The sequence below is a fragment of the Amblyomma americanum genome, chromosome 9 (genome assembly GCF_052857255.1).
Source record: "Amblyomma americanum isolate KBUSLIRL-KWMA chromosome 9, ASM5285725v1, whole genome shotgun sequence".
In the NCBI taxonomy this organism is placed as follows: domain Eukaryota; kingdom Metazoa; phylum Arthropoda; class Arachnida; order Ixodida; family Ixodidae; genus Amblyomma; species Amblyomma americanum.
The window spans coordinates 22,703,929-22,712,268 of NC_135505.1; the positions used below are offsets into that span (position 1 = coordinate 22,703,929).

The 8,340-nt window shown below is 47.3% G+C and overlaps 1 protein-coding gene across 1 annotated transcript in view; it reads left to right on the forward strand.

The window, feature by feature from the left end:
* Positions 1-8,340, forward strand: part of LOC144105008 (multidrug resistance-associated protein 1-like) — a 156,264-nt gene that overhangs the window by 45,903 nt on the left and 102,021 nt on the right. The window lies entirely within an intron of this gene.

Genomic DNA, 8,340 nt, shown 5'->3' on the forward strand with positions numbered 1-8,340 from the left:
GCCAACGCTTCCGAGCGCTGTTTCAGAAGTCGCTCAAGATTGTGTCCCGGACGCTGATTGCAGGGGGAGATTTCAACGCGACAGACGCGGCATGGGGTTACGGCTACAGCACGATCAAGGGAAGACAACTCGGGCAAGATGCGCAGGAACTCGACTTCACGTTACTTACGGATCCGGCGCACCCGACGAGAATCGGTAATTCCACTACCAGAGACACGACCCCGGACCTGATGTTCGTCCGAAATGCCGGGACGACGGCTACCACGTGGAAAAACACGTCGACCGTCCTGGGGAGTGACCACATGATCGTCGAAAAACACGTACAGACCCGGGCTAGGGGCATGGCAGTAGGCGAAATTTCAAATGGACCGATTGGGAAGATTTCAGAAATAGACGAGACTAACAAGAGTCTTCAGGAGGTACGATCACGGACATCGAAGCCTGGACCCGCTCGCTGGTTGCAGACGCCAAAGCGTCAACCAAGACCGTCGAAACCGAGGTTGAAACTAACAAGATGGACAGCCGCCTGGCGCATCTCATCGAGGCGAAGAACTCTGTCCTGGCCAGGTGGAAGGGACAGAGACTCAATCGGAGACTCAGAAAGAAAATAGCGGAGATCAACCGCAACATCGAGTAGCACTGCCGAACGCTCAACCGCCAGCAATGGGATGAGTTATGCAATGCAGTCGACGGCCAACTACACAACGGTAAATCGTGGAACCTGCTCTGGCATCTGCTGGACGAAACGAATACAAAGTCCCACCAGAGGAACTGCCTCGCACGTCTATTACACAAGGAGCTCGAAAAGCACAGTGAAGATGCAGTGACCGTCCGGTTACGAGCGAAGTACTTGCCGCACACTTGACCGCACAACACGGCCCATATGAGGGGGATCCGAACGCAGAATTGGATAAGGACTTTAACGCAGAAGAGATCAGGACGGCGCTGCACAACCTCCACAGCAGATCGGCGCCGGGCCCCGACGGGGTGTCGAATCGCGCCCTAAAGAATCTCGACGACGACGACCGATCCGTGGAACAGTTAACGGCATTCATCAATGAGTGCTGGCAGCGCGGCAGCCTCCCGCAACAGTGGAAAACTGCGAGAATGATACTAATCCCAAAACCCGGAAAACCGCCGAGCCTCGACAACCTTCGCCCCTTATCCCTAACGTCGTGCGTCGGCAAGACCATGGAGCACGCGCTGCTTAATCGCTGGCAAGCCCACTTAGAGCAGAAAGGGGCATACCCACCATCCATAACAGGATTCCGCCCCCAATTATCCACGCAAGACGCAATGTTACAACTGAAGCACCAGGTGCTTGACGGCAAGACGAGAGGCACCAGAGCAATTCTCGCCCTCGACCTTGAAAGCGCGTTCGATAGAATCGCGCACTCGGCGATCTTACACCAGATATCGCGGCAAAACCTAGGTGTACGCTCGTACAACTACGTTAAAGTTTTTTTGACAGACAGGCGAGCTTTTTTAGTGGCAGGGGATATCCAGTTAGAAGAGCAAACGCGGGGAAGCACCGGCACCCCGCAGGGCTTCGTCACCTCGCCAACGCTCTTCAACCTCATAATGGCAAAGCCTTTAGCGCAAAACAACGAGGACGTGAGAGGAAGACGGGACAGCGCTAACTTTCAACTGGCGTTTATTGAAATACAGAGGCATATATATAGCGAAGCAAGCATGGAAATACACAAAGGATACAAAAGATCACACTCTACGCATGCGCCCACCACTGCAGTCTAGGAAAGCGATTTCCTTGTCTGAAAGATTAACAGAAGGCGTGCTAACACAGTCCGCTCCCCTTTCCCTAATCAACCGGGCTTCGATTATTTCACGTGTGCAGTGGTCTATACTTCTCGCCTCTACTGTGCATGCGCCGAACATGGGCTCGCATGTTTTGCTAGGACAGTGATGACAATGTTCAGGCAGGTTACCGTCCCTTGGGTTTTCCACGTTCCGCCTGTGTTCAGCAAGCCTTTCATTAAGGCATCTGCCGGTTTGTCCTATGTATACCCGACCACAGGCTAAAGGGATACTGAATACCACCCCTAGCGAGCACTCCACAAACTTATTCCTATGCTTCACTTTACATCCCCCTGACTGTCTTGGAAAAGGGTCCGTCAACTTACACAATTTTGACAGCTTGTCTGGGGTCGAGAATGTCAACTTCACATCAACCTTTTTGGAAACCCCCTTCAGCCTATGGGATATGCCGTGCATATAAGGAATCACCACCGTCTTTTTTCGGCAGATGGTTCGCAACGGCTCTTTTTACGCTTCTTCAACAAGGCTTCCGCCACGGAAACGAGCACTTCTTTGGGATACCCGGCGGCAGAAAGCCTACCGGCTTGCTCGCTCAGGATGAGGGGTAACATGAGTGGACATGATTTCTTCATGGCATTGATGAAGCACATGCTCACAATAGCCCGTTTTACAAGCTTCGAGTGGGAGGACGAATAAGACAGGAGTGGTTTGTTGGCCCTAGGGTGGTAATACCAGCTTACATGGGTTTCTCCGAAAATTAACATTAAATCTAAAAATTGCTATTTGTTATCAGCAGGTAGTTCATGTGTCAAATCAAGTGGGTTAAAACAGTGCTTAAAAAGTTCTAAAAAGGATGTAAGGTCCTGCTCAATGCAAGCTATGCTGTTGTCCAACAAAATTTAAAAAATCATCAACAAATCTAAAAAGCTTTAAAACCTTGAAATATTGTAGATGGGAGGCTACCGTCCTGTCTCGGTGAGCTAAAAACAAATCGCTAAGAACCGGTGCTATGCAGGACCCTATGCAGACACCACGTTTCTGTAAATACACACCTTGATTCCATTCTGCGTAGGTTGAGTTTAGGTAAAAATGTAAAAGTTCCATGAACCCCGCCACAGATACACCAGTAGCATTCTGAAACGCGACAGACCCAAAACAATCGATGCTATCTTCCACACAAGCAAGCAACTGGTCATGAGGGAGCGAATAGTACAGATCTTTTAAGTCTACAGATATGGCGCTCATGCGTTTGTCGGAATTATCTGCTAAAAATTTTACAACGCTTTCTGAGTTCTTTACCACAAACGGATCAATGATATCCAAGAGATTTAATTTTTCTTTCAAAAAACCGGCGACAGCCTTCTGCCAGGAATCACATTCAGAAACGATTACCCTTAGAGGGCATCCCACTTTGTGAGATTTTTCGGAAAACAGCACCTGCAAAGAGTTCTTTTCTCTTTTATCTACATGCCTAGCTAGAAGATCAAGTTTTGGGCTATTGCACAGCTTTTTTGCTTTTGTTTTCACCTTAGATAATACAACATTCCGCTGCTTGTTGAACAGAGACATGATAGCATCCCTTGCCTTGCTGGTAAACTGACCTTCTGGTAAAATTACAAATCCGCCCTCTTTGTCTGCGGGAATGACACAAAGAGAATTTTCCCGCAAATATTCTGTCACCTAACGTATTGGCAGTTTTGACACGAAGGGTCTATTGTGCCGCAACACATCTACACCCTCAGAAATGCAGGCGTTTCTATCACCCACCGCTGCACGACCGGACACTCGCCGCACAAAAGACAGGAGTTGTGGTGCATCCTTCTTCGTTTCAAAAGCATACTTCGGGCCTAGACGCAGAACCCTTTGCACGACGTTCGGAAGAACATCTCCGTTGAATGTCCGTATCTCTCGCCGATCTCCTCCTGGCTTCCGAGGAAGGTTGGCTCTCAGCTTGACCAACGTGGCTTGCCATAAGAATTCCGTTGTCCGATCAGCCAAGGCGAGATACTCCCCCAACGCTCTGCCAGCTTGGGCAGTTGCCAACAAAGCACGCAGCCTAACTCGAAGAAGGAGGAGATCGCCAGGAGGAGATCGGCGAGAGATACGGACATTCAACGGAGATGTTCTTCCCAACGACGTGCAAAGGGTTCTGCGTCTAGGCCCGAAGTGTGCTTTTGAAACGAAGAAGGATGCACCACAACTCCTGTCTTTTGTGCGGCGAGTGTCCGGTCGTGCAGCGGTGGGTGAAAGGGACGCCTGCATTTCCGAGGGTGTGGATGTGTTGCGGCACAATAGGCCCTTCGTGTCAAAACTGCCAATACGTAAGGTGACAGAATATTTGCGGGAAAATTCTCTTTGTGTTATTCCCGCAGACAAAGAGGGGGGATTTGTAATTTTACCAGAAGGTCAGTTTACCAGCAAGGCAAGGGATGCTATCACGTCTCTGTTCAACAAGCAGCGGAATGTTGTATTGTTGTATTATCTAAGGTGAAAACAAAATAAAAAAAAACTGTGCAATAGCCTTAACCTTGATCTTCTAGCTAGGCATGCAGATAAAAGTGAAAAGAACTCTTTGCAGGTGTTGTTTTCCGAAAAATCTCACAAAGTGGGATGCCCTCTAAGGGTAATCGTTTCTGAATATGATTCCTGGCAGAAGGCTGTCGCCGGTTTTCTGAAAGAAAAATTAAATCTCTTGGATATCGTTGATCCGTTTGTGGTAAAGAACTCAAAAAGCGTTGTAAAATTTTTAGCAGATAATTCCGACAAACGCATGAGCGCCATTTCTGTAGACTTAAAAGATCTGTACTATTCGCTCCCTCATGACCAGTTGCTTGCTTATGTGGAAGATAGCATCGATTGTTTTGGGTCTGTCGCGTTTCAGAATGCTGCTGGTGTATCTGTGGCGGGGTTCATGGAACATTTACATTTTTACCTAAACTCAGCCTACGCAGAATGGAATCAAGGTGTGTATTTACAGAAACGTGGTGTCTGCATAGGGTCCTGCATAGCGCCGGTTCTTAGCGATTTGTTTTTAGCTCACCGAGACAGGACGGTAGCCTCCCATCTACAAGATTTCAAGGTTTTAAAGGTTTTTAGATTTGTTGATGACTTTTAATTTTGTTGGACAACAACATAGCTTGCATTGAACAGGACCTTACATCCTTTTTAGAAGCACTGTTTTAACCCACTTGATTTGACACATGAACTACCTGCTGATAACAAATAGCAATTTTTAGATTTAATGTTAATTTTCGGACAAACCCATGTAAGCTGGTATTACCACCCTAGGGCCAACAAACCACTCCTGTCTTATTCGTCCTCCCACTCGAAGCTTGTAAAACGGGCTATTGTGAGCATGTGCTTCATCAATGCCATGAAGAAATCATGTCCACTCATGTTACCCCTCAGGCTGAGCGAGCAAGCCGGTAGGCTTTCTGCCGCCGGGTATCCCAAAGAAGTGCTCGTTTCCGTGGCGGAAGCCTTGTTGAAGAAGCGTAAAAAGAGCCGTTGCGAACCATCTGCCGAAAAGAAAAAGACGATGGTGATTCCTTATATGCACGGCATATCCCATAGGCTGAAGGGGGTTTCCAAAAAGGTTGATGTGAAGTTGACGGACCCTTTTCCAAGACAGTCAGGGGGATGTAAAGTGAAGCATAGGAATAAGTTTGTGGAGTGCTCGCTAGGGGTGGTATACAGTATCCCTTTAACCTGTGGTCGGGTATACATAGGGCAAACCGGCAGATGCCTTAATGAAAGGTTTGCTGAACACAAACGGAACGTGGAAAACCCAAGGGACGGTAACCTGCCTGAACATTGTCATCACTGTCCTAGAAAAACATGCGAGCCCATGTTCGGCGCATGCACAGTAGAGGCGAGAAGTATAGACCACTGCACACGTGAAATAATCGAAGCCCGGTTGATTAGGAAAAGGGGAGCGGACTGTGTTAGCACGCCTTCTGTTAATCTTTCTGACGGAGGTAGCCATTATTTTCAAGGTCGACAAGATGCTAAACAATCAAGAACGCCGCTGTAAGGAACCTGCTCAGCCACAGTTTGTTGGGCAACAGAAACGCGCGACTGTCCCGTATTCCCGGGGTACAAGTGAGGCTCTGGCGCGAATATTTGCCAAATACGGCGTTCGAATTGCGCACGTACCGTCCAGCAAGCTGAAACAGCAGCTGTGTCACGTGAAGGACTGCCTAGAGCGCACATGTTACCCCGGCGTTGTATACAAGATCCCCTGCAAGGATTGCAATGCATCATACATTGGCGAGTCAGGCGATTTTAAAAGAAGAATAAGGGAACACAAGAATGACGTCAAGAAAGGTCGCACTTCCTCCAACGCACTTGCAGAGCATGCCCAAATGATGCAGCACTCCATTGACTGGGAGAACACCACAATCTTGGACACGAAGAAACCTTTATCTTCACGATTACTTCTCGAATCATTTTACATACAGACGACCAAGAATGTTATCAGCAGGACGAGAGGGAATCTCCCCGATATCTACGCCCACTCACTGTGCAGTCAAGGCCGCTTATAAGTAGCGGCCCATTCCGCCCATCCTCATTGTGAACAAGGGACCCGTACGGGTCTCGAAACGTCATGTGCTAAATATTTTTCTTTGGCGAGTGTATGTTTCTTGTGCTTCCAATATGCTTCCCCCTCGCCAGACAGGATTCTGTCGAACCCTTGATTAAAGCTTATTGGTGTGTTTCCGAACCTTTCTATTGCTTTGCGAATGTACTTAAGCATACCTGTGGCAAACTGTGAGACCTAACGATCGTTTTTCAAGTTGCCGCTTCGCTGATAAAAAATCGCCTTCGTTCGAGCCTCCTTGAAGACAAGAAGAACTCGCTTGCTATCATGTCTATTGACAGTGACCTCCTCCGCGATCTATCCTTCGAACAGACTATATCTGATTTCTCCAAAGCAAAGGCGCGAAAGATGCCATTTTAAAAGAGGACTGTTCGCGCTATACATGAATAGTTGAAATAAGTTCGTTGTGTCGCCTCCCAGCCTCCACGTTGCCAATAAAACGCTGAACAGTGTAATTCAGAATATGCAAATCTTCGTTGTTCGTTTCTTGTTTGTTCTTCTTGTAATATTTAGCGTGCTTATAAAGAACTGTATTTTTGTTGTTTTTGATAGTGCCACGTTTATTTGGTGTCGTCCTTGTTTGTCTTACCTTTAGCGAAAATATTTTCAAATAATGTTTTGTAATTACAGATGGTAATTTTCATCTGTATTCTAGTGCATTTTTATGGCGTTTGTATTGCCTTAAGTATTGCATATATCTATAACCTATTTATAGAGTAAAGTGTATAACGATTACTGCCGTCTGACGCTTGAATTTTAATAAAGAATGTTTTGGAAACAACCATGCATCTCCTCACGCGATTAAACTTAGTGATGCAAACAAAGCCTAGCTTCAGAAAGATCGACATCTGAGCTGTGTTGTTTTTTCTACGTTCTTGTTCGTCTTTAGTGCACTAAAATTTTCCTTAAAGCCTAGCTTTTGCTGAAAACAGAATGTAGATTGATCACAAAGTGAACATAAGTGTTGGTGTTTACAACAGCACGCGTTTCAAGCGTTTTGTTGTTTTCCTTATAATAATAATAATAATAACAATAATAATAATCCCGTTGATCGCACTTCGTTCTCTTTAATTTGATGGAATTAAAATGAAACATGGCATGTTTCCAGTAGCGTAGCAGGCGACAGGGGGGGATCAGTATAGGGAAAGGGGGCCTGGATGCGCACTAGCCCTGGGCCCCCATTTTTCTTAATCCGGCCCTGCCAGGGAGCCCACGGAACGCCATCGGCTTGGAAGTTGGACAAATCGCTCGGAGTCTCTAGGAGACCTCTGAAAACAACACAGACGCTGCTCCACACTAGCGCTCGAGGACGGCTGCGGTTCCATCACACCTGTTGAGAAACGAACGACACTACTACGACGCAGAAAGGCCGTCTACGCGCGCGCCATCTGCCGGGCCAGCGCCATGCATGGCGAAAGGGGGTTTTAGTGGGTACCACACGATGACACTACGACTGCACGCCAAGCAGGGAAGAAATTTACCGGGAACGCATGGTACTCGCTTTATTCCGACGTCTGTAATTTTCATGCCAGAATTACTCATGCGCGCCTCGGTACAGATCTCGAAGATACGTTTATAAGAAACACGTGCATTCACTAGACGAGCCTTTATTCATGCTCAAACGCCGAGCCATCGTGGCGGAATGGGAGCGGCTCGAGCGCCTAAGGCGATTCCCGGCCTATAGCCCGGGTTTTAAAAAAAATTCTTCGAGGGATCGTGCCCTCCGATTTTTTACGCAGCCCCCGAACATTTCCGACGCGCGGTGCAGACCACTACTACTACTACGACGCCGACGGCTATTCGACCGAACGAGCTGTATACGCTGTCGCGTAATATTTGATACTAAAGCTACGTATAGTTTAGCATCTCTGGAATGTGTACATAGTAAATTAAAATTTATTGCTAAAGTAAAAGTTGGCTGCAAAGATAATTTTTTCTTCACCTGTGTTTACCTTCACATCGCA